The 27,777-nt window shown below is 41.7% G+C and overlaps 1 protein-coding gene and 1 long non-coding RNA gene across 3 annotated transcripts in view; one reads left to right on the top strand and one right to left on the bottom strand.

Moving 5' to 3' along the window:
• Positions 1 to 1,305: 1,305 nt before the first annotated feature.
• Positions 1,306 to 27,740, bottom strand: LOC125464228 (uncharacterized). Its single transcript, XR_007249988.1, has 3 exons — positions 27,685 to 27,740; positions 10,300 to 10,418; positions 1,306 to 2,396 (listed from the first exon to the last, which is right to left on the bottom strand). It is a non-coding gene; the product is annotated as an uncharacterized LOC125464228 (long non-coding RNA).
• Positions 18,957 to 27,777, top strand: part of LOC125464207 (transmembrane protein 106B-like) — a 41,612-nt gene continuing 32,791 nt past the window's right edge. Inside the window, exons 1-2 of one of the 2 annotated variants that reach the window (XM_048556430.2) lie at positions 18,957 to 19,080; positions 26,934 to 27,035. The gene's annotated coding sequence lies outside the window, so the exon portion shown is untranslated. Of the gene's footprint in view, positions 19,081 to 26,933; positions 27,036 to 27,345; positions 27,455 to 27,777 lie in introns of those variants that run through there. The other variant, XM_048556440.2, reaches the window with a different exon arrangement.

Raw genomic sequence — 27,777 nt, 5'->3', positions numbered from 1 at the left:
CCAGCTAATGAGTGACTCAAAGTGATTGCAACTCATCAATAGGTCAAACCATTCTTTTCCGTTTTAAGCACCCTCAAAGCTCCTTACATGCTTGCTTGGCGTTACATTTTCGTATTCAGTGCAGTTTTGAATACTATGTATGACTGACAACCTGTAAATAATAGTTTTAGAACTATATTTTGGACTGCAATATGTTTTAGAGTAGCCAGAATGGGAAGCGTAGGAAGCATTGATAAGTTGACATAAAACTGTCTAAGAAAAAAGGAACTCTATCTAAACAAGTCAATTTTCTTTGAAGGGAGTGCAGGAGAAATGTCATCTTTTCTGACATTTTAAAGAGGCAAGTTGCGAGTGCTGCTCACTTACCTGCTTGATGTTAAATACATTTATTATACACAAAAGTTTGCATCTGCACAATATTAAACTTGATAATTAAAACTGTCACAATAAAAGTGGGAAGAATGAAGTAAAGGGTGAAATCTTACATCTCAGCAGCATTGGCGATAGGAAAATGTGTGGTAGAATCAGGCAACAAGTACAGTGAGGATCATCTCAATGTTAGGATTAACTCAGTCCATCTTTTTTCTCTTCACAAGCAGAGTTGTCCAATTCTTGTTACACAGTGGGCATGTTGGCAATTGACAAGGATTACTGCTTGTTAAATACCCCACAACTTTTCTCATTAATATTTACTCTCCCATCTCTTCGAATTTGCCAAACAAATGCACTGTGAGAAAAATTCAACAGGAAACCAAAGTGAACACCTGGTGAATTCAGCTTGCTGTTTACTCTGATCGATGTTCATGTTGAAAACGTGCTACATAGCATTGACACCCCGTATTCATAAACAATGACATCTGACACTCAAGATACTTTTCTCACCTACAGGATATCTTAGCACTTCAATGCGGTACCTTAGGCTGCATCATCAACTACCACTGCAATGCTGAAACAAGGACATTGTGCACACAGGGTCATACACCAAACTCATGGACTGGTCCAGGCTGCATCTTTCTTCGCTTTTCCTGACAGGAGGATAGCCTTTGCTAAGGGGTTTCCTGCACAGTAAGCCAAGGACAGTCTCTGATGCCAGTCCAGATAGACAACAGAATTTAAAAGTAGCATGATGCTGGTGTGTTCTGGGATATCTGCTGAGTGGCAGATGTGAAAGGCACCACAAGGGGGCGGGTAATTAATAGATGAGCCAAGTTTGGAAGGAGGCTGAAACAGAACTCATTAAGCTTTGCCGTGAAAACTCCTCCAAAAAAACTCGCCGCAACTGGGAATTAACCAAGAAAACTATGATTCAGTCAGACAATATCAATTTATATGCCACTTTAAAGTATAAAATGCTATTTCATCCATTTTACACCCACCCACTGCTAAGAATTAGGATCGCTTGACATTGAACAACTTCCAGCAAATTGTATTTTGATCTGGAGACAAAAACTAAATGCTGTCCCAATAACTCACATAGAAATTTCATTCAGACACTTGAACAGTAACATCCAGTAACAAAATTGAGGAGGATTGCTGATTTCACACAAAATGGTAAGTGTATTGCTAACAATCAATCTACTCTGCCAACTTGATGATAAAAAAGAAATCCTTAGTGCGTTCAATATTTTGATAAGTTTTTACCTCTTTGCAGAGTTCCAATTTGTTAGCATTATGTGTTATTTCCAAGCCTTACTGGCAGTTTGATAATCCATGTTTGGGCCTGGATTTTCAAGATAAAGCAGGAACTTGATGGGCCTGCACCGTATCAACATCAAAGCTCAATGTAATGTGTCTAAAGTGTGATTCCATGCCCAATTAGCAGTACTGACAATGGCCTAAAGGCAGGATTTAGGAATATGGGTTCTTTGGAAATGTGACTGCTGGCAAGGATAGGATTTACTGTTCAATGAAGGAAGGGCTTGTGGCCTCAGGGGCATCACTGAGTGGCTTCATAATTTTCAGTTGTCTCACTTGAGGTCTTAACCATTGTAATGTCTAACAGGAGAGATGTTCCATTTCTGAAGTTTGGGAAATCCTCTAGAGGGAGCAAAAGGTCATAGATGGAGGTGGTGATGGTGTGGGAAGTCATCAAGTGGACTTGCATCCAGTGCAGAAAGCACTTCAATGACTTGATGACATCAGAAATTGTGTGTGGCAGACAGCATATGGGTGATAGGTCTTTCCTCTGAACACACCACCATATAATGAGCTGAGCAGACTGAGCACCTATCACTCTTAACTTTGTCAGACTAAGTGGCCAGTTGTGTTATCCTCAGCAAACCTCCCAGAGGCAACTGCACAGGTGACACCAGTGATGGAACATAACATCTCTTGTGGGTACCATGCTGGAATAGTTGCAGGAGAGCCGGATCCTCGTGAATCTTTGTTTCTTCATCCTGTAGTAGAAGAAAATACATTATTCGAAGACAATGGCTGGGTGAAAAAGTGCCAGAGCTCCACACTCTAATACTGACGGAGAAGGCAGTGGTGGAGATTGCAAATGTGCCATTGCACCAGGTCATGGCTAATGGTGTGAAGGGAGGCTACAAAGATCAATGTTGACAACTCAGTCTTCAGGCGAACAGCATGGAGGATAGAACTATATAAAGCACACTTTGGCTAATCACCCACAGACACCTATTGAATTTGTTTTGCTGATTTACCTGCTGAGCAGCCTAAGTTTCCATCATCATACTTGTATGTTTCGCTGAGACCGATTGTGGACAGAGAGCAAAATATGTCAGCCTTGTTGTCGCTGACCTCCTCAGGTTGGATGTGGGAGGGGTAGGTGGAGTTGGGGGGGATGATGGGAGGAGAGGGTGGGATGTTCAGAGCCTGCACTGTTGTGTCACCTCCATTGCGATTCAGTCCAGCTTAAAATGAGGAGCACTAGGCAAACCAGATGTCAGAGACAGAGGATGACGCAGAATCAGAAGTGGGAAGTGCATCATTCGGAGAAGGGAGGACTGCTACAGCCATGCTCTACTGAATGAAATTACAGATTTCTGGTGCCATAGAGGAGGGTTTCTCTTTCACACTAGCTGCCAATAATTTCCCATATGCCAGAACTCTGAGGCATTATGGGCCATGCAGTGTGCCTAATAACATAGAATCTTGCAATCCTCCCACTCTTCTGAGAACATGAACATTCCGGGTCTTTCTCTTAATCCAACCCTATATTTCTTTGCTTTTTCCATGTAGTGCATTGTGGAGCAAACAACAGCAATATGACACACTCTAGCTAGTACATACTGAAGAGCTCCATCTGATGAGTTAAGGCAATGGAGCATATCTTCAAGATGCCAATGGTCTGCTCAGTGTGTTTACGTTGGAAGATTGCTCCGGTTGTAGTCCTTTTCTGCATTTGTGGTTGGGTACTGAACAGGTGTCAAGCAGCAACTCTTCATGGATATTGTTTATTCTCCTAGCAGCCACTCACAGAATTCAGTGTTGTCTTAAAAGGTGCTGTACAGTAGTTCTAAAATAACAAGGGTATCATGACAACTGTCTGGGAACTGAGCATAAATCTGATGCATGCACTTCCTATAGTAACAGACCAAGAGGACATTTAGTAAGCAGAAGCCTTTTCTATTCAAGAATCAGGCTGCCTGGTTTATTGATTCCTTGATGACAATGTGGATGGCCCCCAGTACCTTGTTAGATCTGCAAATATCTCACTGGATTTTGCCAGTTGCAAAGCATCTGAATGTAAGAACCCCATGAGCCAAATTTGTTCCTTTATAAGTCAGCTGTCAGTTTTCATTGTTCACTGGGTATCAATTGATGACACTGGGCACAACCTTTGCAAAATTCTGAACCACATGGACTACGGAATAAAATTTGGGAAAACTGGGTGAGATGTCCAGAGAGGCACATCTTGACATTGAGACCAAGGTGTTCCATTTTCCAACCAAATGGTTGGAAGTGAGATGACATTTTCATTCTTATACAGCGAGAAGCCTCTTATCATGGATCATTGCTTATTATCACTCATTGTTACTTCATCTCAATAATTCATATGGAGTCTGTCATTCTACTACCTGCTGGACAGAAACTAGATTCTGAGAATTCCCAACAAGAAAGTCAAAACAGGTACCCGTGATTCTAGCTTACCACTTGCTCCTTCAGATGTCCATCTTGGACACCTGGCACCAACGTGTCAGGGCACACTCAATGGGCAGCAACCATACATGCCCATGCCCATGGATGTTGGTAATTCAACACGCACCAGCCTCACTGCACCATTGCGATGTATCTAAAATCCACTTACAGAATACCTCTGCGCTTTCATGCTACAATTTGGAATGCACTGGAATGTTTCATTGCATGCTAATACAAGGATACTTTTCACACAGGGACAGATATCCAGCTCATGCATTGGACCAGGATGCATATCCAAGTTACATGTATTCTCGCTTAAAGCTCACTTGCTTTGTGCCAACTTTGATGCTCACAGCATGCTTTACTTTTAGTGCTTTGCTACCTCAGCGGCCACTTAAAATCTCACAGTACTTCTGTCTTGGCTTGTCCTTTAGACTGACACAAAGACAGGCATTTTATCAGTTTTGTATTTGTCAAAGACACTCCATGTGCTTCAAACAAATAACTATGTCTTAAAGTCCTCAGTCAAAGGAAATAGTTTTCAGTTAAACTCAACAAGGATGACATCTAATCTCAGAATAAAGGCTCACTGGCTGCTTAGAGTGGGCAGGATTGAGGGATCTGCGCCTTGACAGTCTATAGATTGGGCTGTAGTCAGCTCAGTATGTCCAGTGAAAACATCTGAAGGAGTCATGAAGGACATAACTGGGGATCTGCACAATTCTCAGTCTGGTGTTTGATCAATCATTATTCAAGGCTATTTGACCATGTCATCAAAGGTGGTGGGTCACAGTTCTGGGGGTTATAATGATAAGATCATTATTTTTCTATCATTTTTATCTGTTTTGGTCTGAAACTGTGATCTGAAGTTGGGAATTGAACTTTTAACAGCAACTTTTATTTTTGAAGGAGAGAAGAAACACAGTCTAATGACCGCACTAAGAGCACTATAAATGATTTGGCAACAAGATGCTGCAATGCTCAGGGACTGACAGCTGGTTAGATGTTGAATTGGTTAATCATGGGAAAATTGGCATTGGCCAGGTTGTTTGGTGGGGGGGGAGGGGGTGGTTGGGTACATTGGATGGGAACAGTGTACTACTTGACTTGATATGTTTAATCATTATGCCTGGAGCTAGGAGATGTAACGTGGCAGTTGAAGATTTACATCGACAGATTGGGTGGGTTCTTGGGGAAGTTCAAAGCTGTTTGGGCTGATAGGGAAAACTACCAAGAAGGTAACCTTTACATTCGGGTGTTTACCAATACTAAACGGTTGAGCCCCAAACATCCTGTTTGAAGAGTGATAGTTGTTCTCTTCCATACACTATAAATATGCGCAATGGTGTTTTAAGTGTATTCAATTTTTTTGAGTGATACAGTGGCTCAGTGGCTAGCACTGCTGTCTCACAGGTTTGATTCCAACTATCTATCTGTTTAGTTTGCACATTCTCCCTGTTTCTGCATGGGTTTCCTCTGGGTTCTCCACTTTCCTCCTATAGTCCAAAGATATACAGGTTAGGTGGATTGGTCATGTTAAATTGCCCATAGTGTCCATGTGTGTGTCAAGCTAGGTAGAATAGCTATGGGAAATGCAGGGTTACAAGGATGGGATGGATTGGGTGGGATGCTGTTTGGAGAGTCAGTGTGGGCTTGATGGGCTGAATGGTAAGCTTCCACACTATGGGGATTCTATTAATGGTGAAGAAAATGGTTGCAACCCACATCAGAGTGGGTGGGGTGCGTATTCCATTCTTTGAGGAAGAGAGCTTAAGTTTCAACAGACACGAGGCCGTTCAAAGGGCTACAGCATGACACAGGCACAGATGTGTTTTCTCCAATATTTGAAAATTCCAATGAACATGGAAATCAGAATATGAGATACGGGTTTTTACAATTCTGACTCGTTTAACTAGTTTTGGTTCTTTTTGGTAAAGTATTAATTTCAGTCCCAATGGTGTTATGGTCACTGTAAACATAGATGAGATACTCAACTTCCTTCATTTGATTTTAACACTTGTGACATTTCATGGACTAAAAATGATTATTAAAGGATTGAACTCTGGCCTGAAATGAATGCTGTGATCACCTGACTAAGCTCATGAAATCATCAATAAACAAGGGTCAGCCTGAACTAAAATTAACATTGATGTGAAAGAACATTGAAATCTTTCACTGAAATTACAGATCTGTATCTTTTGGTTGATTTATATCTTTCTAAACAATGCAATTTGAAAAATCGACTATTTTTGAAAATTCAAGTTATCGACCGCTCCGAGGCAACGGGACAACAGCTAAACCATTAGGGCTCAAGTTTCACTCTTGTAATTTAAGGACTGAAATATTTTAATATTTGTACCTTCCAGTCTGCATGTACACCCCACACCCCCCCACAACTCCCCACTCTTAATTTTAAGTTTGCTAACTTTTATGCATGTGTCACATCTCGTATTTTCTAATTTTTCTCATTGTTGATAGGTAATAAAAACTACTCTCTTTCAATCAAGTAAATGTTGATTGAAACCAATCTTTGGCTTTCCTTCTGATTAACTGAGTTTAATTAAAGCATGATATCTATGTGCTAAAACATAAGTAAACATATTTAACAAACAGAAACTGCTGGCAAAAGCACTGTAGCAGGCTCAGGAAAGAAATGTTAGCATGGCAAAAAGGTAGTTTCTTGAAAAGGCAAGCAACTGGGACATCACTTGGTGTGACTGACTGAAAAGGGTTTAAAAAAAGAGGAAAGTCAATTACCCCATTCACTTGGTAGGAGCAACAGTTTTATTCCTTTTACGTTGGTTTCATGAAGCTTGACTAACCTGTATGATCAAGTAATTAAGGTGGTCATTTTCAGTCAAGGTTTTGTCCCATTTTAAAACCATTTCAGTACATGAAAACCCTAGGTAGACATGCAGCATTAGGAATACCATATCCTGATGAAGCTCAAGTAAATGAACAATCTCATCAAAAGCCCAACAGATTGATACTGGGATGGCATGACTGACATATGAAGACAGGTTGAATCAGTTAGGAATATATTTCCGGGAATTCAGAAGAATGATGGGGAACTTCATGGAAACTTATAAAATTCTAACAAGGACTAAACAATGTAGATGTAGGAAGAATGTTTCCAGATAAAGAAGTCCAGAACCAGGGGTCACAGTCCAAGGGTAAACCATTGAGGACTGAGATGGGAAGAAACTTCTTTATCTAGAGAGTGGTTAGCCTGTGGAATCTGTGACCACAGAAAGCAATCAAAGTCAACGCAATGTATAATTTCAAGAAGGAAAAGCTAAACGAATCAAAGGATATACAGAAAAGTGGGATTGGGCTACCGAGTTGGATGATCAGCCATAAACATAATGAATGGTAGAGCAGGGTCCAAGAACCAAATATCTTACTCCTGTCCCTATTTTTTATATTTATATGAACAAATGGAAAGGTGGCCCACTCCTTTTACTATAGATAGTAGCTGTTTATTGTGTTTAGGGCTGTTTGAATTTGTGATTATTTTTTCATTATGTAAAGCGAACATAATACGTTTAAAGCCAAGAACATTGTACTGTTAACTCATAAGACGTCAGCAACAGAACAAGTATTTTTAATTTCACTTCCTAAGTATGATGGGCGAATTATAAATGTCAACTTCACACTTCCTGTTGATGCACATTATCTGACTCAATCCTCATAGTTTTGAAATTGTTTCAATATTTTATGAGTCGTACATGTGAAAGTTGGTCTCAGTTGTTGTGACAATATGAACTTTTGACACAGATGTTGAAGTCTTCAGCTATGGATAATGACATTAGAAGGTTCCAACTTCCTTTTCATCGCTTGGTTGACCAGAAATTTCTCCCCTATTTGCTCTATTAGCAAATGTTGGTACACAATCGATCTGGCTGCTTTATAAATACAGCTTCCTTGACCATTAAATACTGGTGCAAGACAGAGGAAGGGACAGTATTCACTGTACAGCAACACCTGTTCAGTTGGGAATAAGTTATTTAAAAATAAACAACTATTGCAAATTATTATTTCATGCAAAACTATATTTTTAACATTAAAAAAGAAAGATGATTGCTTACTGTGCGTAACTAGTTATGAACATTTAGGTTTTTATATATGCATCTCAGTCATGAGTGCACATTGAATTAGGCAGCAACAAAAACTGAAATTTTGAACTACTTCAGCGTATGGGTAACAGCTTAATAATTTGGCCTCATTGGCCTTTTCAAGCTGTCACAAAAAGCACACCACTTGACCAGTCAGCTTGCTTTGCTCATCAGCAGTCCTCAGTCAAGGGGGTAAATGTCTTGCTGTTCAGCATTAGGCAAATCTCACATTTACATCACGTGCCAGAAGCTTACATGTAAAACACGCTGCAAGTACAGCAGGTAAGCACCCATGTCTCAAGGTCTTGGAAGTAGTCCTCACTGAAGAGCATGGAGACACCAGTTATTGGGTTCTCACACAGGAAGTCAAGACCAACCCTTGATGCCAGTCCAAGGATCAGACATAGTCAGATATCTAAAAGGGTTGTTCTCAGGAAGGGGGGGGGGCGGTCTGTGCCCCTGCAGTCTAGTGAGGGGGCACATTCAGTCCAATGGCTCTACCGTGGTCAATCTGACACATACAACTAACACAACTGGGGAGATGTACAGATACCAATCGGGACCAGGGCGATGTCACATGTGATTGTGCAGTAAGGTCGTTCAAAGGGGTGAGCCACAGTCAATCCATCAGGTTTGAGAAATTCAGAAGAAAGGGAAATTTGGAGGTAGTGGGATAATGGCAGCTGTTGCTATGAGAAGGAGGCCTGGGCACCAATCAGTAGGAATTGCAGGGATAGGCGGGAGTGGGGGTTGTGACAACTATGAGTGGGAGGAAATGTACTTGTAAGGGGAGGATACTGTAAAGTATGGATGGGAATGGTAGAGACTCACCTATGTGAGGTCTATTAGAGGATATACACAGACTCACAAACTGTACAGGATAGAGACCTGCACGTTCCTTAATCCCTGTCGATTTTGAAGCATGACCTCACTGTGTTTGTACATCTCCCTATCCCAGGTATTCCTGAATACTTCATTCACACCAATGTTTTTGGGATCAGAAGCCAGAGAAGAATAAATATGTGCAAGTATGGGAGTCAATGGTGTCAGCAGAACCAATGCCCTCAACACCTTGTTCATCTTGCTTCCTCAGTTGCAGCAGGATCTCAACAGTGATCCACGACACATCCTGTATGGACATGAAGTTAGGCACCATGCTGGCACAGCGACATTTGAAGCTTTACAGAAACTCAAACAAATAGATATACAGTCAGTCCTTGGATTACGAACCTGTACATTTCTTGAGTTTATTCACAAGATTTGTATGCCAGCGAAAGGAAAATATTTTTAAAAAGCCATTTGTAAGTTAAGAAAATGTTCATATATTAGATTTTTAAAATTACATCTAGTTTGGGATTGCTTTCATAAGGTTGACCATTCATAAGTTGGATGTTCATAATCAGGCATTCCCTATAGTATAAAACCAATCAAATTATAGAAATGTGGTATTTTATATAGTCTGATATCATCTGTGCCTTTAAATTTCCCTCAAAAGGGTTTTTTTTTCCTTTCATCTTCACCACCCCCAATGCCCACAACCATGTTTTTGTGTTGTCTCAGATTCTGCAGTTGGGGTAAAGAAAGCCTGCTTGGCAGTGGATCCATTTGTACTGGAGGTTTGGTCTGGTTACACTGCAGCCATTTATGTCTGGACATCCCTGACATGCTGCAAGTCTACGGGAGTCAAATGAATCCTCTTCAGCTTGAACTTTGAAGGGTGACAGAGATGGAGGGCCGGGGCACCTCTGAAGGGCCCTGAGTGGAGACTTCTGAGGGCGCTATGTGTGGTTCGTTCCCCAACTGGATGTCTCCTGGCAGCACTCTGTTTCCTTGTGATGAAGGGTCACCCACAAGGCATGCCAGGTTCCCCTGTCACCATGGTTTAGGCCCTGAGGACTAGCGACTGGGCTGATAGAGTACAGGTTCTCCTTTCCAGCAGACTGCAAAGGTTCTGAACTTGGATCTCCAATGCAGCCACCAACCTGTCCATGGGCTCAGCCAGAAGACTGCATACTTGGGAGACTTGAGGCCCCATAACGTAGCTGCACGTCTCTGGGCATAAGGATCATTGTGTTACACTTACTTGCTGTTCGAGCCCCTCCTGTCCACTTGGACAAAATCCTGATTGCTGACGCAAGCCAGGGTGAAACGGAAGGAAGAAATGTTTCCAGATCATGAACAATGTTGATGATGACAATTCAGCTGGAAAATATTGCAAGATCAGAAAAATTACCTGACATTGAGGAAAAATGTTCAAAAAGTTCAACTCATCATTTTAGCAATGAGACAAGAACCTCCTTAATAAATGATGAGAAGACTATTTGTATGCATTAACTTCACAAAGTTACCTTAAAGATTGGTGTGAGTGGAATGGGTTTCAGTTTGAGAGTCACTCTGACAGTTGTACTGGGGTAGAAAGGGGCTGGTCTGGGCAGATTAACTTCACTTGAAACATACTGGGCAGTGTCCTGGTAAATTGAAAATCTAGGGGTGTAGATTGGGTGAACCTAACTGGGAGCAGAGGTGCTTGATTTGGGAGAGAGGAAATGTGTGCTTACAAAGCAAGAGGATATGGCAGAATTAGAGGACAGCCATGTGGATAACAATACCTAGAGTGAGAGAGGAAGGGATAGAGTACACAAACATTGAGAACACAGCAGTAAATAAAATCAAACAAGAGAAATAGAATAAAAGGTTGAACTAATGGTTGCCTACTTGAATCTGTGCAGTATTCAGAAAAGAAATATGAATTAATGGCATAAATACAGATTAACAGATGGTCATTACCATTGCAGAAACAATGTTACAGGATCAAAGCTTGGAACTAAATTATCAGGGGTATGAAACTTTTCAAAAAGACAGGCAATAAGGGTGATGGGTGGCATTGTTCCTAAAGTATCAAATAAGAATGATAGCAAGAAATGATCTTGAATTGGAAGACATAGAATCCATATGAAGATAAGAAATTAAAAGGTAGCCACTAGTAGTGATAGTCTATAGTATCATAACATCTCTGAATATTTGAATTAAATATTCCATATCATTATCTGGATAAGGAGTAGGCCACAGTCAAACGTGGATGGCCAATGAAACAAGTTGGGTAATTAGTGTTAAGTCAGTTGGGGAGCTGCACAAAGATCAGTTAATCATCAGAGATAATGGGAACTGCAGATGCTGGAGAATCCAAGATAACAAAGTTTGGGGCTGGGTGAACACAGCAGGCCAAGCAGCATGCTCCTGAGATGCTGCTTAGCCTGCTGTGTTCATCCAGCCCCACACTTTGTTATCTTATATCAGTTAATCATCATGCAGGGGTATCCTTCCAAGTTGGTCAGGAGGCTGGCCAAGATGAGTCCTGCAGATCCAGTGCAAACAATCAAAAGATTATACGTAATCAGCTGCACAAATATCAGCCAGGTATGTTGTAAGGTGTGTGGCATATGGAGAGTAAGAGGTCAGCAAATGTAGCCTTCTTTTGTTTTCTCTGCATGAAGGAAGATTGGAATGTGGTTAAGAGGATGCTAAAAATATGAATATCATTACTTCTGTATGCTGTAGAGTTTAGCTTCAGTATATAATCTGAGGCAAATCTCTCCTTGCATCACTCAAATAAAACCGTTGTAAGAACCTATATTCAGTTTTAAATAGTTAATTATTTAAAATCAAGCCAACACTGTTGTCCCAACATTACATGCTGCTTCCTCCAGTTTACAGCTTAGCCATGCCAACTGCCCCATCAAAGACAGGATGATCACTCTGGATCTAAATTGGGAGAATTTTACAAGTGAACAAAGTAGAGAGTTATGAATTAGGTTTTCAGTTTAGAAGATCAGGGCTTTACTTTTTCTTGTTTCACATCCAGAGAAAAACAAAAATTCTAATTTTAGTTTGGCAGTTCTGCAGAGTTCTTGGATGAAATTTGATGTATGAAGGATGCTCGTAAGAAGGAAGAATATCATTTAGAAATGTTAACAATAGGTTACCTCAGTGTAAGGACATCAGTAGTGTTTCAGACCAGAACGTATTTGATTAAAACCCTGACAGGGTTATTTAAAGCGCAGAAAGTTGTGACTTGTATAAAGACTTCAGGCAGAAGTTATCAGATTCTCGCGATTAGGAGTTGAAGCTAAATTAAGCCTTATGGGGTGATGGAGAAGGGAATTCTCTCTGCTATGAGTACTATAAAGGTTTGCTTTTGGAATTAACAGCATTATATTTTTACTTGATATTTCAAAATTTTTATTTTAATCTTCACCTTTTCCATGTACCAAACTTCTGTTTTATTGTCAAAAAGAAATCTGCAAAATTGCATGCTTATGTTTTAGTGAGAGACCACTGTAAAAACCAAATAACGTGATCTCTGAATCCAGATTTCAGACTGACTTGCCAGTAATAACATCAGCTGGGATCAAAACATAAATATGTGATCAGTCAACTATCAGGGTTGTCACTCCAAATCTGTTAGTGATGTAGCCCACTACAGGTTTATTCACTGAAAGTCAAGGTGAATAATCAAGCATCACTGCGGTGGTAGGGAATTTGGTGAAGTCAATTGTACAATTGGAAGCCACATGCTGAGTTGCAGAAAGGCTAATAATTGTGATGAAAAGTAACTCAAAATATAAGGATCAGAGGTATACTGGATGACGTAAGTTACTGTGGGGAGTTAAGGGGGGCATCATCCAGAGTGATCATCCTGTCTTTGATTGGGCAGTTGGCATGGCTAAGCTGTAAACTGGAGGAAGCAGCATGTAATGTTGGGACAACAGTGTTGGCTTGATTTTAAATAATCAACTATTTAAAACTGAATATAGGTTCTTACAACGGTTTTATTTGAGTGATGCAAGGAGAGATTTGCCTCAGATTATATACTGAAGCTAAACTCTAAAGCATACAGAAGTAATGATGTTCATATTTTTTAGCATCCTCTTATCCACATTCCAGTCTTCCTTCATGTAGAGAAAACAAAAGAAGGCTACATTTGCTGACAAGGAGCATGCAAAGTCCGCTCTAGAGAGATGCTTACACTTGGACTAGTAAATGAAATTTATTGAACAGATTCAATCATGCCTCCATTTTCCAAACATGCATGGTTTCACTGGAGATCAGGACTCAGGGCGTGTGGGAACATCAGAATTTAGGGCAGGGGTGGTTAATTGGGACTGCAGATGGGGGACAGATCAGGACCCAGGGTGCAGGTGATGTGGGGACCCAGATGAGGATTATTAGGACCCTGGTGAAGAACTGGTGAGGAGTGTGTGGGGGGGTGGGATGGGTCTATGAAATCTTGGGAGAAGAACGAGCTGCAGATTAAATCTCTCTCCCATTGCAACTCTCTTGTAATCTCCACCTATCTTCTTTACTCTCCATCTTCGGTCCGCCTCCCCTTCTCTCCCTATTTATTCCAGTTCCCTCCCCCCATCCCCGTCTCTGATGAAGGGTCTAGGCCCGAAACGTCAGCTTTTGTGCTCCTGAGATGCTGCTTGGCCTGCTGTGTTCATCCAGCCTCACATTTTATTATCTTGGAATCTCCAGCATCTGCAGTTCCCATTATCTCTGATACTATTTTAACCTCACTGCGAAGCCTCTTCCAGGGATGCCTAACCTGAAGAAGTTACCCTCCTCCCTCCGGACCAACCTAAGGAAATCTCTCTCCCATTGCAACTCTCTTGTAATCTCCACCTATCTTCTTTACTCTCCATCTTCGGTCCGCCTCCCCCTCTCTCCTTATTTATTCCAGTTCCCTCCCCCCATCCCCGTCTCTGATGAAGGGTCTAGGCCCGAAACGTCAGCTTTTGTGCTCCTGAGATGCTGCTTGGCCTGCTGTGTTCATCCAGCCTCACATTTTATTATCTTGGAATCTCCAGCATCTGCAGTTCCCATTATCTCTGATACTATTTTAACCTCACTGCGAAGCCTCTTCCAGGGATGCCTAACCTGAAGAAGTTACCCTCCTCCCTCCGGACCAACCTCAGGGAATCTCTCTCCCATTGCAACTCTCTTGTAATCTCCACCTATCTTCTTTACTCTCCATCTTCGGTCCGCCTCCCCCTCTCTCCCTATTTATTCCAGTTCCCTCCCCCCATCCCCCTCTCTGATGAAGGGTCTAGGCCCGAAACGTCAGCTTTTGTGCTCCTGAGATGCTGCTTGGCCTGCTGTGTTCATCCAGCCTCACATTTTATTATCTTGGAATCTCCAGCATCTGCAGATCCCATTATCTCTGATACTATTTTAACCTCACTGCGAAGCCTCTTCCAGGGATGCCTAACCTGAAGAAGTTACCCTCCTCCCTCCGGACCAACCTCAGGGAATCTCTCTCCCATTGCAACTCTCTTGTAATCTCCACCTATCTTCTTTACTCTCCATCTTCGGTCCACCTCCCCATCTCTCCCAAATTATTCCAGTTGCCTCCCCCCATCCCCCTCTCTGATGAAGGGTCTAGGCCCGAAACGTCAGCTTTTGTGCTCCTGAGATGCTGCTTGGCCTGCTGTGTTCATCCAGCCTGACATTTTATTATCTTGGAATCTCCAGCATCTGCAGTTCCCATTATCTCTGATACTATTTTAACCTCACTGCGAAGCCTCTTCCAGGGATGCCTAACCTGAAGAAGTTACCCTCCTCCCTCCGGACCAACCTCAGGAAATCTCTCTCCCATTGCAACTCTCTTGTAATCTCCACCTATCTTCTTTACTCTCCATCTTCGGTCCGCCTCCCCCTCTCTCCCTATTTATTCCAGTTCCCTCCCCCCATCCCCCTCTCTGATGAAGGGTCTAGGCCCAAAACGTCAGCTTTTGTGCTCCTGAGATGCTGTTTGGCCTGCTGTGTTCATCCAGCCTCACATTTTATTATCTTGGAATCTCCAGCATCTGCAGTTCCCATTATCTCTGATACTATTTTAACCTCACTGCGAAGCCTCTTCCAGGGATGCCTAACCTGAAGAAGTTACCCTCCTCCCTCCGGACCAACCTCAGGGAATCTCTCTCCCATTGCAACTCTCTTGTAATCTCCACCTATCTTCTTTACTCTCCATCTTCGGTCCGCCTCCCCCTCTCTCCCAAATTATTCCAGTTCCCTCCCCCCATCCCCCTCTCTGATGAAGGGTCTAGGCCCGAAACGTCAGCTTTTGTGCTCCTGAGATGCTGCTTGGCCTGCTGTGTTCATCCAGCCTCACATTTTATTATCTTGGAATCTCCAGCATCTGCAGTTCCCATTATCTCTGATACTATTTTAACCTCACTGCGAAGCCTCTTCCAGGGATGCCTAACCTGAAGAAGTTACCCTCCTCCCTCCGGACCAACCTCAGGAAATCTCTCTCCCATTGCAACTCTCTTGTAATCTCCACCTATCTTCTTTACTCTCCATCTTCGGTCCGCCTCCCCCTCTCTCCCTATTTATTCCAGTTCCCTCCCCCCATCCCCCTCTCTGATGAAGGGTCTAGGCCCAAAACGTCAGCTTTTGTGCTCCTGAGATGCTGCTTGGCCTGCTGTGTTCATCCAGCCTCACATTTTATTATCTTGGAATCTCCAGCATCTGCAGTTCCCATTATCTCTGATACTATTTTAACCTCACTGCGAAGCCTCTTCCAGGGATGCCTAACCTGAAGAAGTTACCCTCCTCCCTCCGGACCAACCTCAGGGAATCTCTCTCCCATTGCAACTCTCTTGTAATCTCCACCTATCTTCTTTACTCTCCATCTTCGGTCCGCCTCCCCCTCTCTCCCTATTTATTCCAGTTCCCTCCCCCCATCCCCCTCTCTGATGAAGGGTCTAGGCCCGAAACGTCAGCTTTTGTGCTCCTGAGATGCTGCTTGGCCTGCTGTGTTCATCCAGCCTCACATTTTATTATCTTGGAATCTCTAGCATCTGCAGTTCCCATTATCTCTGATACTATTTTAACCTCACTGCGAAGCCTCTTCCAGGGATGCCTAACCTGAAGAAGTTACCCTCCTCCCTCCGGACCAACCTCAGGGAATCTCTCTCCCATTGCAACTCTCTTGTAATCTCCACCTATCTTCTTTACTCTCCATCTTCGGTCCGCCTCCCCCTCTCTCCCTATTTATTCCAGTTCCCTCCCCCCATCCCCCTCTCTGATGAAGGGTCTAGGCACGAAACGTCAGCTTTTGTGCTCCTGAGATGCTGCTTGGCCTGCTGTGTTCATCCAGCCTCACATTTTATTATCTTGCACTGGATATTGCTGTCTCTTTCTTTATCAGTTTCTGTCCTACACTGTGTCCTTCCAAGCCATTCACAGAATGGTTTCATTAACATTGTCTCCTGTTTGCACAGATGCCTACAGGAATCCTCCTGAAATTAGTCTCTAAGTTGCAAAAGTTTCATTCCATACATAGTTGAAACCTGCGTTCTGCATCTAATATAAAAGTATACTTAAGTCTAAAAATCAATATTTCCCCTGTTGGTTCCTTTTGCTCTGCTCAGGTATCTAGCTTCAGCTTGTAAAAACAATAGGCTGAGCTATCTGAACCATTTCATCCTTCAGTTAAGGTTGCTGACCTAATATCCTATTGTCCTGATTTTTGAATCTCCACCGCCATCTTCTGTATTATGTCCCGTGGCAATAAACAGGATTAAATCCACATCTTGCTTCTCCTGTTACGTAACTCACGTGATGACATATATATGACTGAAGTGGTTTCTATACTACCTCCCTCTAGAGTACTATTAACTATACTGGCCTGTATTTCTATTGCATACAACAGTCTATTATGACATCTTATATAATGAATTCCCCTAATTACCCTTACGTTTTCCATCCTGTATAAGATCTGCTGGGTACTGCTTTGGTCTGATAGGTATCAACAAGACAATACCTAGCAACATATCATACATCTACAATACATTCAGCATCAGCTCTATATATGGGTCTTAGACCCCTAAACTGGCAACCAGCCTGGTTGTGTCATAAAAGGTTAAAAAGGTGTGCATTTGTCAGCCATAAAGATAACATGTTGTCATAAATTGTCTCAATTTTTTCCATGTTTGTTTGGGTTCCCATGAGCCACAGTTACTGCAAACATTATCCTTACCTGCTTCATGTGAAATCCCAATAAGTTTCTTAATAGTGCCCACATGGATCTCCAGTACAATAGTCAGGCTCTGAACTATTTGTCAGGCCTCAATCTTTGATTAATTGGGTGTCTTGAATCTTTTGCCTCTTTCTTAAAATTTCCTTAAGATGTAAATTTAGGGCTTGGAGATTTTGGTCCACACTAGCTAAATCAATGGAATGCATAGTTAATGCCTCTCTATTCAATTCTGTAGTGGCATCATTTTTCAGATCCAATTTCAGTATGTTCTTTCTTCTGGAACACTGGCTATGTTCCATCAAGCAGCTGAGCTACTTCTATCATTAACCTATTTAGCAGGATCGAGCACTATTGAGGTAGAGATTTGTTGGACATGTTTACAGCTACGAGAACAAGATCATGGTGCACATTATCATACAACACAGTCATTTTTTCAGATAATCAAAAATGTAGATACATTTAGGAGCTCAAGACATGACTCAGTCGACCAAAGAGTTCCCATAAATCATTCATACGTGTTAAATGCACGATTACTTGCTCTCCTACTGTGACATTCAATGACCTATGTTGAGTTTTGAACTCTGCATTGCTTGTGGCATAATACAGTTCAGCTTTAGTGTGCATGTAAGTTGGGTAGCAATCCTCACTACTTCTGCTATGAACATCAATCCTACAAGTATTAGCATGGCAAACAACATTCCTTAAATTAAACAAATAACTGTTCCAGTTATCTGTGGAAAACAAAATGAAAAAAAATCGTAAAATGCTTCATTGGTGATCAGTGTTTCCAGTGCACTTTTCTTTTTATGTCCACACAAGCTCATATATCTCTGGTTATAATCACCTTATGTAATCTGTGCATCAAAATGCAAACCATATCTCCCACACTGGGTGCCTCAGCCTGTTCTGCTTTTACCTCTGCCTCTACATCACGCAATAGTTGCTGATCTCTAACCTCTTGTTGTGGTTGTTTGCAATAGCTCTCGTGTGATTGTTTCCCTCTCACAATGGACCTACCTCATCATGCCAATTGCTGCAGTGGCCAGCTAATATACTGGGCCTCCTTAGTGGTTGTCTCTACCTATTGATAGCCCAATTTGATGGAGTCTGCCACCTTCTGCTGGGTGTTGATCTACACGACTGCTGCTTCTAATGACACCTTTGCATCTTCACAAAATCCTTGATTATCGCTTCATGCTGTATGAATTCCCTTCAACTCCATGTGACCATATAATTGGATATTTCCTCAAAATCACACTATTTGTCTGTGCAAAGGTTAGCTTATTGAGTCCCAGAAGTCTTATGGCACAGAAGGAGGTCATTTGGCCCGCCATGCCTACATCGTTTCTTTAAATGAATGTCATTACCACGGTGCCTGGTTCCTGCTTTTTTCATACCCTTGCACATTATCTTTTTATTCAAATAACTGTTGAAAGCCCTCTTGAATACTTGAGAGGAGTAACATGTTTTGTGTGATCATCTGTACTCAACAGTTCAATTTGTGTCAAGGCTTCTTTATTGCTGGCACTTAAATATAAGTGTTTTAATGATCAAATTGAATGAACTTAAATGATAGTTCTCCATAACCACAGTTCTTGGCCTGCACTGTTTTGATGGCTTTAAAATCAGTTTCTGTATGGACAATGTGTGAGTGCCTCATCATTCAAAGTTTATTTTCTTCCTTTTCAGGTTGGAAGATCAAAGGTTTGGGTGGCATGTGGACCCACTCGGTCCCAATGTTTCAAGTGGTGCCAGATCATCCAATCCAGTTCTGTTAAACGGCTTTCTGGTCAAGAGCATACATATTTTCAAGAGAAAGATGTAAGTTAGTTTGTTTCATCTATACTTTTCTTCTTGAAATATCTATTTAACTATACCTAAGGTGAGTTATTCACATTGGACATTGCAATTTTCCTGTCATTATTCAGTTAAATATTCTCACAATATTCTTAAAACAGAATTCAAACATTCCTATTTGCTCCCAGGCACAAATGATTCTTGCATATTCTTGTTTTACAATTAGGTATCTCAGGTTTCCGAAAGTATTGTGTTAAATTTCTTTGAACATTTCACTTCCAAAATATTCCACATTCAAACTAACAGGTTCCTTCAGAACTTGTTGCTTCCCTGGAAACTACTCCCATGTGTATTCATCTTCGTTCTCAACTAAACCTTTAATGCTTAACTAACTACAACTGATACAACCCTTTAAGCTCCACCCAACTTTGTCAATTCTTGTTGGAATGCAGCTATTTGGTGAAGTTTTTTTTACACAAGGGACCGACGAAAATTAAACAATCCCATTATCTGTCTTGTACATTCACAGGCCTTGACAGTCTATTGTGTCCTTTTGACTGAGGGGAAATTCCCATTGTTTATTTGTGCTGGCTTTGAACTGAGCTGCTTCCAGCATCTCAAGTATTTTCGGTAAAGGCCACATATTAGACTACTGTGCTGCTTCTTAAATTGCATGTAATTTTCCCATCAAGTGCTTGAAATAACAACTTTCAGCAAATTAATTATCAATTCCTATTTCAAAAACAATTAAACCCAGCCTTAGTTTTAAGTAGAGATAATGGGAACTGCAGATGCTGGAGAATCCAAGATAACAAAGTGTGGGGCTGGATGAACACAGCAGACCAAGCAGCATCTTAGGAGCACAAAAGCTGACGTTTCAGGCCTAGACCCTTCATCAGATGATGATCATTCTGATGAAGGGTCTGGGCCCGATACATCAGCTTTTGTGGTCCTAAGATGCTGCTTGACCTGCTGTGTTCATCCAGTCCCACACTTTGTTATCTTAGTTTTACGTAGTTCTTTTAAATCAGAGACCTAAGTGATTGGAGTCAGTTTAGGATTCATCCAAACTGAATGTAAATTTCCAAAATTACACATCCAGCAATGTGGAAAGTGCATGGTGAAATTGAAAGAAAGCTGCTTGCAGAAGTAACTCTCTGTTGACCTGAGAATGGGTGGGGCCAAAGTCACCAAGTGATGTCACATAGTGATTTTACATAGTTTAGAAAACTGCCTAAAGCTTCTGATCATTTCAAAGTGACCTTTTAAACTGGATTGTCATTCCATTGACTTTAGAATTAGTTTTCAACTGTACTCCTCATACACAAAAAGCAGAAATTGCTGGAAAAGCTAAGCAGGTCTGCCAGCCTACGTGGAGAAAAATCAAAGTTAACATTTCCGGTCCAGTGACCCTTCCTCAGAACTGATGGTAGCTAGGAAAATGTCAGTTTATATGCAGACGATAGGGTGGGGGGGGAGTGGTTAAGGAGTAAATGATAGGTGGGGCTAGAGCCCAAAGACAGTTAGGCAGGCAAAGGAATGGATAACAATCTGGCTAGTAAGGTGAATAGCTATTAATGGGGACTGTTGTAGCTAACAATGGGCTGTGTGTAACAACACACTATGTGATAACAGGGCCTGATGTGTGGGATAGGGGTAGGAACATAGGAGAGCTCAAGCCCTAAAATTATTGAACTCATTACTGAGACCAAAAGACTACAGGGTCTCCTGGCTGAAAATGATGTTCTGTTCTTCCAGCTTGGGCTGAGCTATGCTGCAGCACAACTGTAAGCCTGAGACGAAGATTGTTGGCCAGGGAACAGGGTGGTATGTTGAAGTGGCGGGCAATTGGAAGCTCAGGGTCTTTTCTGAACACAGAATGTAGGTGTTCTGTGAAGCATCACTCAGTTTACGCTTTGCTTCCCCAACATATAGGAGACCACATTGTGAGCAGCGAATGCAGTAGACTAGGTTCCGTGAAGAGCAAGTAAAGCACCATTTCACCTGGAAGGTGTGTTTGAGCCCTTGGACACTGAGGGGATAGGAAGTAAAGAGACAGGTGTTACACCTTCTATGGTTGCAGCAGAAGGTAACATGAGGCTGTGGGGTGTTGTTGGGAGTAAAGTAAGAGTGAACCAGGGTGTCCCAGAGGGAATGGTCCCAGTGGGAGGCTGACAAGGGAGGGGAGGGGAATATATGTCAGGTGGTTGCATCTTCCTGGCGAAAATGGCAGATAATGATCCTCTGGATGTGGATGCTGGTGGGATGGTAGGTAACGACAAGTGGGGCCCCTATCACTGTTGCAGGAAGGAAGAGAGTGGGTGAGCGCTGAACTGTGGGAGATGGGTTGAACTGCACTGAGGGCCCCATCAACAACAATGCTGGGGAATCCTCGACTGAGAAAGAAGGTGGACATTTTGAAGGGTCTCTTGTTGAAGTTGGCATCATCAGGGCAGATGCAACGGAGATGCATGAACTGGGAGAATGGAATAAAGTATTTACTTAAAGCAGTGTGTGAGGATGTGTAGTCACGGTAACTGTTCGAGTCAATGGGTTTATAGTAGACAGTGGTGCCAGCCTAACCCCAAAAATGAACAAGGTCAGATGTCACATGACACAATTTATGGTCAAACAAATTTATTTGAAGTCATAAGCTTACAGAGCACTGCTGTTTCATCAGGTGAAGTGAAGCACATACACACAGAATTTATAGGCAGAGAGATCAAAAGATCATACAAATGGTGTGCATGGACCATCGATAGGCAGAATAACAAGTCTCTGCAGATGATCAAGTGTCAGACAATGTGAGTAGCAAGTGAAGGGTTGACCTATGATCTGATTAATTGAGGCAGATAGATAATTATAAAAAAAAATTAAAAATAAGATGGTACTGGAGACAAACCAAATGGCTGGATTTCACAAGTTTCAAAATCTCCCCTCCCCCTACTGCACTCCGAAACCAGCCCAGCTCATCCCTGCCTCCCTAGCCTGTTCTTCCACTCACCGATCCCCTCCTCCCACCTCAAGCTGCACCCCCATTTCCTACCTACTAACCTCACCCCGCCCCCTTGACCTGTCCATCCTCCGTGGACTGACCTATCCCCTCCCTACCTCCCTACCTACGCTCACCTCTGATATAACAAAGTGTGGACCTGGATGAACACAGCAGGCCAAGCAGCATCTTAGGAGCACAAAAGCTGACGTATCGGGTCTACTGGCTCCATCCCCGCCTCTTTATCTTTCTGTCTCCTCTCCACCTATCTTCTTCTCTATCCATCTTCGATCCACCTCCCTGTTTATTTCAGAGCCCTCTCCCTCTCCCCCATTTCTGTTGGCCCGAAACATCAGCTTTTCTGCTCCTAAGATGCTGCTTGGCCTGCTGTGTTCATCCAGCTCTACACTTTGTTATCTAGGCTGGAATAACACAATAGGTATAAGAATCTTCATACCGTGGGACTAAACAAAGTAACAAGTAATCCAAAACTATACAAACTAATTAAATAGAGAGATCATAACAAGTTATGAAGGTGATGGTGTCAAAACAAAACACTAAAGGAAGATTTTACAAACATAGAACAGTGTAGTGGGCCTTCAAGTAGGATGACACGAACCCACGATCATGGTCGAGGCCGTTTTCATGGGTAGGGAACTTGGGTATTAGTTTCTGCTTGGCGATCCTGTGTTGTTGTATATCTCAAAGGCCGCCTTGGAGGATGCTTGCTAGAAGATTGGAGGCTGAATGTCCTTGACTGCTGAAGTGTTCCCTGACTGGGATGCAACATTCTAGTGATTGGTGTGTGGTGTTCTTCTATCCATTGTTGTAGCGTCAAGACAGCATCTGCAGTTCTTTCAGTTCTTAAGATTCACTCCATCCTAAATTGAAACTTGCCTCCCACTTTGAGTATCCAAGTAAAATTTAACCTTTAAGAATCTAAAAATCTAGACTTTCCCTAAGAGTGGCAACAATCATCTCAGGTTGAAGATGAGAACACCAGGCAGGAGCAACATCAATGTGACAGAGCCATGCAGTGTTGATGCGACTAGAAAACTAAACTTAATAGACAACCGCTTCCATTAGATGCAAGTTGGGCGATGATCATTTTTTGACTGTAAATTTATCATTGCTCCAAAGAAAAGCAGTCCCAGTTTGTTCACAGAAGCAAATGAAGCATTGTTTTTGTTAGATTTTACTTTGCTTTTTTTCTCTAACAAACTGAAAGAACTGGTGGAAATCAGAAACAAAACAGAAATTGCTAGAAAATCTCAGCAGGTCTGGCAACATCTGTGGAGTGAAATAGAACATAGAACATTACAGTGCAGAGCAGGCCATTCGGCCCTCTACGTTGCGCCAACCTGTGAACTAATCTAAGCCCCTCCCCTTACACTATCCCATCATCATCCATATGCTTATCCAAGGACTGTTTAAATGCCCATAATGTGGCTGAGTTAACTACACTGGCAGGCAAGGCGTTCCATGCCCTTACCACTCTCTGAATAAAGAACCTGCCTCTGACATCTGTCTTAAATCTATCACCCCTCAATTTGTAGCTATGCCCCCTCGTACAAGCTGACGTCATCATCTTCAGAAAAAGACTCTCACTGGCCAGCCTATCTAATCCTCTGATCATCTTGTATGTCTCTATTAAATCCCCTCTTAGCCTTCTTCTCTCCAATGAGAATAGACCCAAGTCCCTCAGCCTTTCTTCATAAGGTCTTTGCTCCAGACCGGGCAACATCCTGGTAAATCTCCTCTGCATCTTTTCCAATGCTTCCACATCCTTCCTGTAATGGGGTGACCAGAACTGTACGCAATATTCCAAGCGAGGCCGCACTAGCGTTTTGTACAGTTGCAGCATGACATCACAGCTCTGGAACTCAATTCCTCTACCAACAAAACCTAACACACTGTAAGCCTTCTTAACAGCACTATCAACCTGGGTGGCAACTTTCAGGGATCTATGTACATGGACACCAAGATCCCTCTGCGCATCCACACTACCAAGAATCTTTCCATTGACCCAGTATTCTGCCTTCCTATTATTCTTCCCAAAGTGAATCATCCCACATTTATCCGCATTGAACTCCATTTGCCACCATTCAGCCCAATTCTGCAGTTTATCCAAGTCTCCTGCAACCTGCAACATTCTTCCACACCGTCCACCACTCCACCAACTTTAGTGTCATCTGCAAACTTACTAACCCATCCACCTATGCCTGTGTCTAAGTCATTTATAAAAATGACAAACAACAGTGGTCCCAAAACAGATCCTTGAGGCACACCACTAGCAACTGAGCTCCACGCTGAATGTTTTCCATCAACCACCACTCGTTGCCTTCTTACAGAAGGCCAGTTTCTAATCCAAACTGCTAAATATCCCTCAATCCCATGCCTCCATATTTTCTCCAATAGCCTACAATGTGGAACCTTATCAAAGGCTTTACTGAAGTCCATGTACACCACGTCAACTGCCCTACCCTCACCCACATGCTTGGACACCTTCTCAAAAAACTCAAATGAGGTTTGTGAGACACGACCTGCCCTTGACGAATCCATGTCGACTATCTCCAATCAAATTGTTGCTTGTGAGGTGATTATAAATCCTATCTCTTATAATCCTTTCCAAAACTTTTCCTACAACAGACATAAGGCTCACAGGTCTGTAATTACCTAGGTCATCTCTACTGCCCTTCTTGAACAAGGGCACAACATTTGCAATTCTCTAGTCCTCTGGTACTAAACCTGTAGACAATGAGGACTCAAAGATCAAGGCCGAAGGTTCCGCCACCTCCTCCCTAGCTTCCCAGAGAATCCTTGGAAAAATCCCATCCAGCCCAGGGGAATTATCTACCTTCACACCTTCTAGAATTGATAACACCTCCTCCTTACTAACCTGAATCCTTTCAATTCTAGTAGCCCATAACTCAGACTTCTGCTCTACAATATTCTCCTTTAATCAGTGTTAATGTTTCGAGTCCAGTTCTGCTTTGCTTTTTACTCCCATTGTTCAATAAAATTTAAAATTTTAACCTGTTTGATGGCTATCTAACATGAAATTGAGCAATGACAAGTTATAATGTGGTAGATATTAAGGCAAGAGCCCTTTGAAAGGGTTCTAATATGGATTGGCATTGAGAAAGGGTAGTTTTTGCTTGTAGCTGCAGGTAAAATTGCAGTTGATAGGACAAGTGATTATTAAGAGTAGCAATACATTTATAAATGTGAAATTTTATCTCCAATGAAGTGTTAGTTATGTGTCCATAAGTGTTTATTTGTTATCTCCTTCTCACTATGCACACTGTGAACTGCTGTTTGTTACTTGCAGTGATTGACCTGGTTCACTGTTGGGTTCTAAATATGGTGCTGGCAACAGAAACAGCAGGAGATCCTGGCAGCAGTGAATATTTCTACCATTTGATGAGCATAATAGCAGAAGCAGTGCTGTAGATGCATTAGATATAAACAATGAGATGAACAGCATGGAGTTGTGTAAGATAACTTGTGGGAGCTTGAAATCCCCCATAAGACTCTCTGAAATTGACACATATTTCTATATAATTCAGCCCAAAATATTTAAAATCTCTGTCTTTTCTTTGTTTACCCATTAAATTTCTTCTGCATCTGCCTAAAAGGGACCTACGTTTACTTAAGCTAATCACTTATTGAAAATTGAAATATTACATATTGGAAAATTGATATAAAATATTGATTGTAAAAAACTCAAATCTGTTTTTGTGCTCTGTGTTAGTTTGCTGTCATATTTTATTCTGTTGCTTTTTATTAATTTCTTGGTCATCTTTTGCTGATTACTAAAATCTACCCTATCCTCAGAGTTGCTACCTTTTAATTATAAGCTTCTTTAATATTATTCTTGGCCACTTTTAGTTACATGAAGTTGGGTCACTTTTCCAGTAAAGTTTTATTCTTCAAGAAGACCATTACATCAGCAGATAACAAAGTGTGAAGCTGGATGAGCACAGCAGGCCAAGCAGCACCTTAGGAGCATAAAAGCTGATGTTTCAGGCCTAGACCCTTTCTGATGTGTTCATCCAGCTCCACACTTTGTTATCTCGGATTCTCCAGCATCTGCAGTTCCCATTATCTCTGATTACATCAGCAGAATCCTCTTATCACACCCAATGAATAAATCTCCAGAAAGACGTCAGTCATTAACCCTATTGTGTGATTCATACAATGTTTATTACATTGAATTACATCTCGCATTGTTCCTTGAAGTGAGGCAGCATTTTGATATTTTATCATCCAACTGTTCAGAGATGTAACAATTTAAAATTATGCACCATACCTGTCTTTTTCACACAATATTCGATCTAAAATGAGATAAAGTGAAACTTCTTCACCCAGAGTGGTGAGCCTGTGGAATGTGCTTTCACAGAAAGCAGCTTATATGAAAACAATGCATATTTTCAAGGAGTTAGATCTCATGTCTTAGCGGTAAAGGGATTCAAAGCATATGGTGAGAAAGCGGGATGAAGGTATTGAGCTGGATAACCAGCCATCACATTGACTAGCAAAGTTAACTCATAGGTCTGCTTCTATTTTCTATGTTTCTAAAATAGGCCATCCTCTAGTTGGAAGATAAATGTTGTCTCAAATGTATTCTATGAAGTCATTCTCCATGTGTCTTGTACCAATTTATTTTGTGCTGTCTAGGTGAAGATTACAGGCTGACATAATCATTGCATTACTTTTGTTATATGGTGCTATTTCTTGATTTATATTCATACAAGACCACGATTACTGCTAGCGAGACTATAAATAACCTCCATGTCTTTCATTTTAGTCAACCCATACTGCCTCTACATCTTAATTTTCAGGATTAAGTTTTTTATTTTACTTTTTTCCCCTCATCTTTCAGATCTACCCCCACACTCCAACCTTTTGTTTCGTCTCTCTTAAGAGTACCCTGGAATATACAGGTCTGCACTTCAATCACTCTGCCATTACTTCTCAACAATAGGTAATATAAAACGCTCATTTATTTTCTTTCGTTTCGTACATTTAGTTATATCATTTGTAATTTTAATATTTTCTCAGATAGTGGTCTTAAGTCGATAATGCTTTGCCGCTGTTGATAAATCTGTCTCTTCCTGACAAAGTTTGTTTGATTTTATCAAAGTGACTGCTTTATAGACGACTTTTGTTTTTAGACCACTAAATTAATAGTATCCTCTTGTCGGACCCTATGATTAAATCTCCAGAAACACATCAAACCAGTAACCCTCTGATGCGACGTTTGTCGCGTTGAATTACATCTCGCATCATTCTTTGAAGCTAGGCTACAAATTGACTTGCTCAGAGACGTCATGACATACTTCTGGAGCAAGTGGAGAAATTGAAGCTGGGCCTCCTGGCTCAGAGGGAGGGACACCACAAGAGGTAACATTTAGATGGGTGTCTACGCCTGATCAGAGAACAGCGTTAATTTTTTGGGAATGCTATTGGGAAATGCCATCAGAAATGCAATGGAGGGGGGGGGGAAACTAACTCTTTCAAGATCTCAAAAGTTACAGGTCATCACATCCGATCTGGACTTAAATTTGAAAAAAAAATCGAGCAGGTTTGTTTGTGCGAATTAGGGAGTCAGTGACGGTAAAATAAACACGTACCTATTAGGTGCAGAGGACAGAGTCTATCCTGCAGGCAGGGTTGTCCGGGGTGGGGGGGGAGGAATACGTGATGTAATCCCGTCATCCCGTGCA

This window comes from Stegostoma tigrinum, chromosome 2 (assembly GCF_030684315.1).
Source record: "Stegostoma tigrinum isolate sSteTig4 chromosome 2, sSteTig4.hap1, whole genome shotgun sequence".
NCBI classification, from domain to species: Eukaryota; Metazoa; Chordata; class Chondrichthyes; order Orectolobiformes; family Stegostomatidae; genus Stegostoma; species Stegostoma tigrinum.
This window is presented reverse-complemented; position numbering and strand designations above follow the sequence as displayed.